Raw genomic sequence first — 11,871 nt, 5'->3', positions numbered from 1 at the left:
TATGTTTTCCTCTAGGAGTTTCAGTCTTACGTATAAGTCTTAAATCCATTTTGAGTTTAACTTTGCAAATGGTGTAAAATAAGGGTACAATTTCACTCTTTTTCATCTGAATATCCAATTATCCTAGCACCATTTATTGAATATATTGTCTTTCCTCCACTGAGTATTCTTGGCTGTCTTGTCAGATATGTTAACTGAATATGTGCTTAGTTGCTCAGTTGTGTCCAGCTCTTTGTGACCCCATGAACGTAGCCTGCCAGGCTCCTCTGTTCGTGGAAATTCTCCAGGCAAGAATACTGGAGTGGGTTGCCAAGCCCTCCTTTGCTAATTGTGTATGCTTGGGTTTGTTTCCAGGATCTTGATTCTGTTCCCTTTGTTTATTTGTCTGTTTTTATGCCAGTATCTATCACTTGTTAGTATAACTTGAAATCTGGGAATGAAATATCTCCTGTTTTCTTCTTTCTCAGGATTTCTTTGGCTATTCAGAGTCTTTGTGGTCTTTTGTATTTCCATATAAATTTTAGGAGTGCTTTTTTTAACTTCTATAAAATATGCCATTGGAATATTGATAGAGATAGCATTGAATCTTTGGATGACTTTTGGTGATACTGCTATTTTAACAACATTAATTCTTCCAATCCATGAACAAGATACCTTTCCATTTATTTGTCTTTGTTGGTTTACTTCATCAATGTCATGTAATTTTCAGAGTAGAGATTTTTTGCCTCCTTGGTTAAATTTATTCCTAAGTAGTTTATTGTTTCTGATGCTTGTAAATGGTATTGATTTTTTTTCTTTATCAGAAAATTCATAGTTAGTGTAGAGAATTGCTACTGATTTTTGTATGTTAATTTTGTATGCTGCAACTTTACTGAATCCATTGATTAACTGTTTTTTGATTGAGTTTAGGTTTTTCTACATATAAAATCATGTCACCTACAAATGTAGTCAATTTTACTGTAGAGTAAAATTTTCCAATTCTGATATCTTTTATTTCTTTCTTGCCTTACAGCTCTCATTAGGACTTTCAGTCTTATATTGAATAGGATTGGTGTGAATAGGTACCCTTGTCTTGTTCTTGATCTTAAAGGAAAAGCTTTCAACCTTTCACTGATGAGTATGATGTTTAGCCATGGGCTTGTCATATATCGCCTTTATTATGATGAGATACAATCCTTCTATGTCTAATTTGTTAAAAAGTTTTTATCATAAATGGATGTTGAATTTTGTCAAATGCTTTTTCTGTGTCTGCTGAGATAATCATATGATTCTTTCATTCTACTAATATGATGTATTATTTTGATTGATTTGCATATGCTGAACCATCCTTGCATCTCAGGGATAAATCTCGCTTGATCCTGGTGAAGATTCTTTTAATATGCTGCTGAATTTGATTTGATATTTTATTCAGAATATTTGTATGTATATTCATCATGGATATTGGCCTGTAGGTTTCTAGCAGTGTTCTCAAACTGATCTCTTTAAATGAGTTTGAAAGTATTCCCTCTTTTTTTATTTTTTTGTAAGAGTTTGAGAAGGATTGGCATTAATTCTTCTTTAAATGCTTGGCAGAATTCACCAGTGAAGCCATTTGGTCCTGAGCTATTCTTTGTTGGCAGATTTTTCATTACTGACTGGATGTCCTTACTAGTATTTGGTCTGTTCAGATTTTTTTTTTTATCTCTTCCCAATTCAGTCTTGGTAAGTTATATGTTTATAAGAATTTTTACATTTCTTCTAGGTTGTCTGAAACCCCTTTATTTAAGTATGTATCTCTTCAAAAAAACTTAGTGCAGAGAATTAAAATTAAATAAATTTGAGAGTGATTATTTTCTTTACAAAATGAATTCATTTTAATGAAATTCATTCTTTAAATATTTAGCTTATTCATTAAGTTAAGAGCTATTGAGCACTATTAGGTGTCAGATATTATTCTTATGCTAGGAAAAGTGTAGAGTGAGAAAAACGTGGTTCCTACCCTCATGGAACATACTCTCTAAACTTTATGTGAATTTAAAACTTACTTGAAAATAAATTGCTCTAAGAGCATATCTATTAAAAAAATTAAAATACATCCAGTGGATATAAATCTCAGGCCACAGCTTCAATTGTACAAGAGTTTATATTTCGTTTCAATTATTCAACTGAACTTTCTTTCTTAACCCTTAATTCCACTTGAACAGCAGCACTTTAACCTTGTCAGCTCATTGCTCCCTACACCCTCTTCATTTGGAGGGATCTCAGTTTAGGGATCTTTACAATGCCAAGACATGGGAGAATGACACAATCTGGGATATACAGGTCACTACTTAAATACTTTCCTCATGTCTCTATTTCTTCATTTCTGTTTCTCAGAAAAAAAAGGGTCCAGCAGGATTTTCAGGACCACCAGAAACTAGTTCACAATTTGAGAATGCACACGTATTTTTACTGCTCTGTCGCCATGTGAAGCATGGAAATTTCTGTAAAGCTGTCCATGGCCTATGTAGCTAGAAGCGCATGCATTCATTCCTTACCTGGGTTTTTCTGCTGCAACCCTGGGACTCTGTCCCAGAAGGAAACAGATTTCTTTGACTTGTATTCTATTCTATGTCTCTCCCTAAACATACACATATTCACACACTTGGCAATAAAAGTATGATCTTCTTGAAAATGAGAGAGTATCTCAAAATGGTAAAAATTTAGCTAATATGACAGAACTATTATCCCATATATGTTCCCAACTATTATCCCATATATTATCCAAATATATATAGTGCCTATGATAAAATTTTCATGAAGCAAATGCTTCTGTGTACATGACTTTGAAAAATGATCTGCATAAGCTGAAGCATAAAAAGATATGTGCAATAAATAAACATCTCTATAACTCTTCTTCACTGCCTCTCTACTTTATTAATAGTTCTCATAAAATTTCATCATGAAGAGCTACAAGCATTCCTAAAGAACTAGTATAAAGTACATTTCAAAAAAAGTGAAACATCAAAACAAAGTGAAAATTTTCCTCTTCCTTGAAATGAATCTCAAAGAAAGCCAAAAACAAAGTATAAAAATGTAAATATTAGAAATAAAAGGAAAGAGAAGAAAACATAAGTGAAAGCTATTTCAAAATGCTGCTCTAAGAGAGTGTTAATTATCAATGCCACATCTTCCCATGGGGTCCTACCAGTGATTTCTTTTTTTTTCAAAGACAACCTAAAGGTCTATGTAAGGCCTTCATATAATTCTAAATATATTCAAAACTCAGGAGTAAAATCTTTCTAAAAATGGTTTCAACTCTCGAAAAAAGGTACAGTAGATTTTTTTTTAACTCTCTAGCTTTGTTGTAATAATAGACTGTGATCCCGGCCAATGCCTGTACTAAGAAATGTGAGCACTAGATTCTAAGGTCAGAGCTGCTCTCAGTGGTCTTGAATATAAAGTCAGAATCTGACCCACTTTACTTTAGACTCTGAACTTTTAATCACGGCCACTCATACTCCTCTTAAATCACACTGTCACCTTCAATCTACTTAAAACCAGCAAAATGCAATAATTACACATTCTGTACAGGACTACATGCAATAAGCCAAGAATAAACAGAACAAGTATTTCTATAGTTGAGGAGGAGGTTATTAGTGTAGCAGGAGGGAGATTCTAATTCATGAAGTGACAAGTGCTGTGGTGGGCAGCTCCAGGGTTGTTCTCGGTTCGGTTCAGTCGTTCAGTCGTGTCCGACTCTTTGCGACCCCATGAATCGCAGCACGCCAGGCCTCCCTGTCCATCACCAACTCCCGGAGTTCACTCAGACTCATGTCCATCGAGTCCGTGATGCCATCCAGCCATCTCATCCTCTGTCGTCCCCTTCTCCTCCTGCCTCCAATCCCTCCCAGCATCAGAGTCTTTTCCAATGAGTCAACTCTTCGCATGAGGTGGCCAAAGTACTGGAGCTTCAGCTTCAGCATCATTCCTTCCAAAGTCATCCCAGGGCCGATCTCCTTCAGAATGGACTGGTTGGATCTCCTTGCAGTCCAAGGGACTCTCAAGAGTCTTCTCCAACCCCACAGTTCAAAAGCATCAATTCTTCAGCACTCAGCCTTCTTCACAGTCCAACTCTCACATCCATCCATGACCCCTGGAAAAACCATAGCCTTGACTAGACAGACCTTAGTCGGCAAAGTAATGTCTCTGCTTTTGAATAAACTATCTAGGTTGGTCATAACTTTTCTTCCAAGGAGTAAGTGTCTTTTAATTTCATGGCTGCAGTCACCATCTGCAGTGATTTTGGAGCCCCCCAAAAATAAAGTCTGACACTGTTTCCACCGTTTCCCCATCTATTTCCCATGAAGTGATGGGACCAGGTGCCATGATCTTCGTTTTCTGAATGTTGAGCTTTAAGCCAACTTTTTCACTCTCCACTTTCACTTTCCTCAAGAGGCTCTTTAGTTCCTCTTCACTTTCTGCCATAAGGGTGGTGTCATCTGCATATCTGAGGTTATTGATATTTCTCCCAGCAATCTTGATTCCAGCTTGTGTTTCTTCCAGCCCAGCATTTCTCATGATGTACTCTGCATATAAGTTAAATAAGCAGGGTGATAATATACAGTCTTGACGTACTCCTTGTCCTATTTGGAACCAGTGTGTTGTTCCATGTCCAGTTCTAACTGTTGCTTCCTGACCTGCATACAGGTCTCTCAAGAGGTAGGTCAGGTGGTCTGGTATTCCCATCTCTTTCAGAATTTTCCACAGTTTATTGTGATCCACAGTCAAAGGCTTTGGCATAGTCAGTAAACCCTGACTGGGCTTCCCTGATGGCTCAGACAGTACAGAATCTGCCTGCCATGTGGGAGACCCGGATTTGATCCCTGGGTTGGGAAGATACCCTGGAGAGGGAAATGGCAACTCACTCCAGTATTCTTGCCTGGAGACTTCCATGGACAGAGGAGCCTTGTGGGCTACAGTCTGTGGGGCGCAAAGAGTCAGACATGACTGAGCAACTAACACACACAGACAAACCCTGACTATGGATGCCAAGCTTCAGGCTGGACACTTTAGCTTTTCATCCACTGAAATGAAAAATTAAGCAGCATATATAAATATCCCTTTTGTAATTGTTAAGTAATTCTTAACCGTTTTAGGAGTCTTTTGTTTTGTTGTTGTTTTGACTACTAGTCATCTCTGACTCTTTGCAACCCTATGGACTGTAGCCTGCCAGGCTCCTCTGTCCAAGGGCTTCTCCAGGCAAGAATGCTAGAGTGGGCTGCCATTTCCTTCTCCAGGGAATCTTCCCAACCCAGGTATTGAACCTGCATCTCCTGCATTACAGGCAGATTCTTTACCACTGAGTCACCAGGAAAGCCTTTTAGGACTCTGTGAAGTTAAAGTCTTTCAGTCATGTCTGACTCTTTGCAACCCCACAGGCTATACAGTCCATGGAATTCCCCAGGCCAGAATACTGGATGGAGTAGCCTTCCCCTTCTCCAGGAGACTTCCCAGCCTAGGGATCAAATCCAGGTCTCCCACATAGCAGTCAGATTCTTTACCACCTGAGCCACCAGGGAAGCCCCTTTAGGACTCTGCTCCTTGCTAATTCCTGACCTCATGGTGAATGGATTCTGGAACAAAATGGTTTTTCTAAAATGCCTGGAAAATTGCCTCCTCTGGTGCCCTGGATTAAAGCAGGACCTGTGTCTAACGTGTCTTAGAGGTAGACTCCGTGGTGTTAGGAGAGAGTTCTTGGGGATGTGATCCTACATGGTGCCCTTGGAGTGGTCCTGGTAGAGTGATCCATGCACAAATAATCTCACACAGCCTCCTAGGCTCAGATCATCAGTTTAATAACATGACATGTATGGTTAAGAACTGCAGACTGGGGCATGTGTGTACAGGAAAGTTTGGGGTTATTTTCCCTCTGCTAGGTCCTACCTGCCTCACCCTCACTGGTAGTTAAGTTCTTGGGGGAGATTCTGGCAGCTCTAACCTGATTCAGGGTATTTGTTTGGGCAAAATGAGAAAAAGGCACGAGGGAGCCAGAAAGGGTTACTCTCTCCTCCCTGCCCCCCATTTCTCCTTGCTTCTGCTGAAGGAGCATTTCCCTGTTCCCCTCCTAACAAGGAAAACCAGGTCTCAGTCCTCTGTGTCTCTTAGGAAGTTTCTAACTCCTATTTATCCCTGTACCCACAGGAAGGAGAGCAAAAAAGAAATCCCCATTGAAAAGGAGCTTGTGTTCATTTAGCACTTACGAGGTGTCTCACACTGTGCATGAGGACTTGTGCACTGGCTCCTTTCCTCCTTACAACTCCCTGTTGAATGGATAGCATAGGGACTATCCTACTTCAGTCTTGCAAAGAATAAAATTGAGGTTTCCCGGAAAGGATTAAGTAACTTCTCAAGGTCACACCACTCACAGGTGTTGGCTATAACTTGGACTTGGCGCTGTGACCCCAGAGCCTTCTCCACACACCCTGTTGCTGTCTCCTCATTAGGAAATGAAGAGGGAGGGAGAGAGGCTCCTGCAAGCTGTGATTACTGGGACATTTGCTGACCCTGTTTATTTTTTCTTTTATCATTTAAGTCCACAATTACTGAGCTCTGTGTGAGACACCATGTTAAACTCTGAAGGCACAGAAATGATAATGGAACTTATTTCTCTATATCTGAATATAAAATGCTTTATCTTCCCTTTTTATCGTTTATAAAAATGAGGTGAAGTAAAACTAATAGAGAATAACATACCATTAAAAATAATAAAATCCTAGTTACAGACTAACAACAGGCTCCTAATTACAGTCCAAAAAACAAATATTCATGAAAATTAGTTCTTTAAGGCCATCATTACTTTGTTAAAGATTTGACTTACCAAGGAATAACATACATAAACACACACACATTAATTGTAACTTTGATGTATTTTAACCAATTGATACCTCTGACATATTTTTAATATAAAATAAAATATAACGGCTGAGTAATACTCCATTGTGTATATTTGAATCAATTCTGATGAGATGGATGAAACTGGAGCCAATTATACAGAGTGAAGTAAGCCAGAAAGAAAAACACCAATACAGTATAGTAACACATATATATGGAATTTAGAAAGATGGCAATGATGACCCTGTATGCAGGACAGCAAAAAAGACACAGATGTGTATAGCGGGCTTTTGGACTCAGAGGGAGAGGGAGAGGGTGAGATGATTTGGGAGAATGGTATTGAAACATGTATATTATCATGTAAGAATCGAATTGCCAGTCTATGTCCGATGCAGAATACGGCACGCTTGGGGCTGGTACACGGGGATGACCCAGAGAGATGTTGTGGGGAGGGGGGTGGGAGGGGGGTTCATGTTTGGGAACGCATGTACACCCGTGGTGGATTCATGTCAATGTATGGCAAAACAAATACAGAATTGTAAAGTAAAATAAAAAATAAATAAATAAAATAAAATATAAAATGCACAAAACATATATACCCTTATTAATTAATTCTTTCATCCAGTAAATATTTATTGAGAGCCTACTATGTACCAGGCACTCTAGGGAATAGAGCAGTGAATGAAATTGACAGTACTGCCGTTACAGCTCTGACACTCTAATTGAATTCTAGACAAAGAAAAAAAATTCAAAATACTGTCAAGAGCTGATAAGCACAACAAAAAAACATGAAGAGAACAAAGTGTGATAGGGCCAGGAGGGGTATTGTGCTATTTTAGGTAGGGCACATAGGAAAGGCCTCATTGACAAGGAGATTTTTGAGCAAAGCCTGAAGGCTGTGGGCATGCAGTTGTCTGGGGAAGACAGTGTCAGGCAGAGGAAATAGCAGTACAAAGGCTGTGCATTAAATACATGGTTTGTCCATGCTTTGACCTTGTAGGTCATAGTAAGGATTTGTAATTTGATCCTAAGTGGGATAGAAAGCTTCTAGAATATATTAAGGAAAAATTTGACATGATCTGACATGTTTTACAAGGGTCATACTATGGTGGTGAACTGACTGAAGTGGAGCAGGGGAGATGCAGAGGGGAAACTATTGATATAGTTTGCAAGAGATGATGGTTGCTGGTTGCTGGGATCAGGATGGCATCAGTGATGAAAGATAGTGGGTTCTGAGCATATTTTTAAAGCTGAAGTCAACATGATTTGCTAATGGATGTAAAGTTACAGGGAATAGAGAGAAGTACACAGGGTGAGTATGGTGGGGTGGAAAATGGGGTGAAATTGGCCAGAAATAACAAACACAGAAATAGGTGCTTGGAGAAGTGTGAGGGTACTGATCTCATGAGCAGGATGTGTATTGGATAATGGTGTCAAGAAGTATTGGATGTGGTTGTAATTTTTACAGGCTTTTGAAAAGCCAGTCCACTTCATTCAAACTGTAAGAGCAGTGACATGATAAAATTTTTAAGATTAATCTGACATTGAGCATTAGATAGACCAACTGGGTTATGAAGGAGAAAAAACTAGAGACTGGAAAAGCAGCAGAAAGAATGAGGAATAATCCAAGTATGAGATGGTGAGTTAATGGTATTTCAGAAGAAGGGAAGAGGCTAGAACACGTAACATTTGATTTTCAGTTTAAAGGTACCATGACATACAGTAAATGGTTAAGAACCTAAGCTCAGGAGTCAAATGGACCCAGATTAGAATCCCTGCTGCAAGAACTTCAGCAAATAACTTGAACTTTGTGCTCTGGTTTTCTTGTCTGAAAAACTTTATACTAATGTAATCTAATCAGTGGAGTTATTGGAAGGATTAAATGAAAAATGACTCCATAGAAGTAGTATGATGTTTGGGAAATAATATATACTCAGTAAACAACTATGATTTTCATCAGTAACATTATTATTAGTGTGGTTGTTGTTTTATCATTATTATTATTCAGCAGCAAAATTCTGGATGTATCATTAGATTGATAGTGAGCTCTTAGAAAAAGATCACTGTAAGCCACTGTGAGTTTTTCACATTGGTAGACTTTGGTAGACTGAGTGTCCTTAGATGGTTTTTCTCCCTCCAGTGGCTTAGACGGTTGCACATCCTGTTTCATTAATTTTATTTTCAACCTTAAATTTTCAACACACATAGAATTAAAATTTCTATTTATATCCACTTTCTCTACCCTAAAGTGAAGTTATTACTTCACTTTGCTCCCTTTCTCTTCTCTTCCATCTGTTCTTTGGATCACATCTGAAATTTTTGTCCCAGAGAGTTAATTTTCAAAATCTACTCTTATTCATACTTGATGTTGGCCTTATGTGACTGACAACATCACAGCACAGTAATGTCTTTGCTCACATTGCTTATCACAGTCCAGTTAGTCTTTCTCTTTTCACTTGACTTCTTCCTGGAGAATATATTCCAGTAATGTTCCCAGGGAGGTGTTATGAATGATACATCTTCTGCATCTGGATATCTGAAAATATCATTATTTCACCTTTACTTATGGGATTGCTTGGGTGTAGAATTCTGTGGTCATTGTTCTTTTCCCTTGGAACCATTTAAAAATATTTTTATTTAGGTGCTGTTTCATATATGCATATATATAGTAACTGCTTTGACTCTGTGGATCACCATAAACTGTGGAAAATTCTGAAAGAGATAGGCCTAACGGACCACCTGACCTGCCTCTTGAGAAATCTGTATGCAGGTCAGGAAGCAATAGTTAGAACTGGACATGGAACAACAGACTGTTCCAAATAGGAAAAGGAGTATGTCAAGGCTGTGTATTGTCACCCTGCTTATTTCACTTATATGCAGAGTACATCATGAGAAACGCTGGACTGGATGAAGCACAAGCTGGAATCAAGATTGCTGGGAGAAATATCAATAACCTCAGATATGCAGATGACACCACCCTGATGGCAGAAAGTGAAGAGAAACTGAAGAGCCTCTTGATGAAAGGGAAAGAGGACTGTGAAAAAGCTGGCTTAAAGCTCAACATTCAGAAAACTAAGATCATAGCACCTGGTCCCATCACTTCATGGCAAATAGATGGAGAAACAGAGGAAATAGTGACTGACTTTATTTTGGGGTTCTCCAAAATCACTGTAGATGGTGACTGCAGCCATGAAATTAAAAGACGCTTACTCCTTGGAAGGAAAGTTATGACCAACCTAGAGAGCATATTAAAAAGCAGAGACATTACTTTGTCAACAAACGTCCATTTCATCAAGGCTGTGGTTTTTCCAGTAGTCGTGTATGGATGTGAGAGTTGGACTATAAAGAAAGCTGAGTGCCAAAGAATTGATGCTTTTCAACTGTGATGCTGAAGAAGACTCTTGAGAGTCCCTTGGACTGCAGGGAGATCAAACCAGTCCTTCCTAGAGGAGATCAGTCCTGAGTGTTCATTGGAAGGACTGATGTTGAAGCTGAAACTCCAATACTTTGGCCACCTGATGTGAAGAATTGACTCATTTGAAAAGACCGTGATGTTGGGAACGATTGAAGGCAGGAGGAGAAGCGGACGACAGGGTGATATGGTTGGATGGCATCACCGACTCAATGGACATGGGTTTGAGTGAACTCTGGGAGTTGGTGATGGACAGGGAGGCCTGGCGTGCTGCGATTCATGAGGTCACAGAGTCAGACACAACTGAGCGACTGAACTGAACTGAACTGAACTCAAGTATATGTACAGGAGATTCGCCCTAAGGTATATACCCACTACTGGCGTCCTTGGCTCATGAAGGATTCAGATCTGCAACCTTAGACAACACCAACTTTTTTCCAATTCAGACCTCTACAGCAATGTATGAAAGTTCTCACTATTCCACCATTACTCCATCCTTGGTGTTATTACGGCTTCCCTGGCGGCTCAAACAGTAAATAATCTGCCTACAATGCAGGAGACCCAGGTTCAACCCCTGGGTTGGGAAGATCCCCTGGAGAAGGGCATGGCAATCCACTCCAGTATTCTTGCCTGGAGTATTCCACAGAGGAGGCTGGCGAGCTTCTCCCTGGGGTCACCAAGAGTTGCACACAACTGAGTGACTAACACACTTGGTGTTATCACAACTCTAATTTTCCCCTAATATGGGGGATATAAAATATATCTCTTATGGTTAGAAGTTGCCTTTTCCTTTATTACTCAAGAGATTGGACATCTTTTCATCTATCTTAGTAGTTTTCATGTTTCCTCTTTTGAAGTGCCTTCACATCTTTCCCCTGTTCTTCTTTATTTGATCTCATGTTTTTTTCATAGTGATTTATAATTGATATCTTTGGGTGTAAATTCTTTTCTCATTATATTGCATATTCCTGTATAACTGTATTTTACATGAATAAATATAGTTTATGGCTTTTAAAAAACTATGATATTTTTTATGAAGAGAAATTCTTAGTATAGTCAGGTTTATCAATCTCATCTTCAAAGGTTAATTCATTTTTAATCTTACTTAAAATCTTCTCCACTCTAAGAGTATAATGATATCCCCATTTATTTTCTTCTAATATTCAGTCTTGTATCTTTGGATCTCATGTTGATTTTTGTATATGGAGTAATGTGGGGCCCTAAATGGGAAACCTTAAAAAAGAAGGGCTAGCTTTGTGGTTTAGAGCTAAGATGGCGCCTGGCGGAAGAGATGAGGGTGCGGCCTAAGTTGTCTGTCAAAACTTTTCATTGAAAAAAAAAAAAAAAAACTTTTGATTGGCTCTCTTGATTTCTGTGCACGTAGACAGCACGTGATCACCACAGACTCCTGTTATAATGATGGCACATGACGATTTGACCTTTAATGTGATTGGTGCAACTATGGAAAGTCCCTTGCAAACCCTCCCTGCTTGCCTTTATAAACCAAGAGCTTACACCAATAAAGTGGAACTGCTTAGACGGAACCCCTGTCGTGTCTGATTGTCTCTCCCTTGCCAAGGGGCTGGGTTGGCAGACAGCAGGCTCAC

The sequence above is a fragment of the Oryx dammah genome, unplaced genomic scaffold, assembly GCF_014754425.2.
Source record: "Oryx dammah isolate SB20612 unplaced genomic scaffold, SCBI_Odam_1.1 HiC_scaffold_12, whole genome shotgun sequence".
NCBI classification, from domain to species: Eukaryota; Metazoa; Chordata; class Mammalia; order Artiodactyla; family Bovidae; genus Oryx; species Oryx dammah.
Note: the sequence above shows the minus strand (reverse complement) of the source record.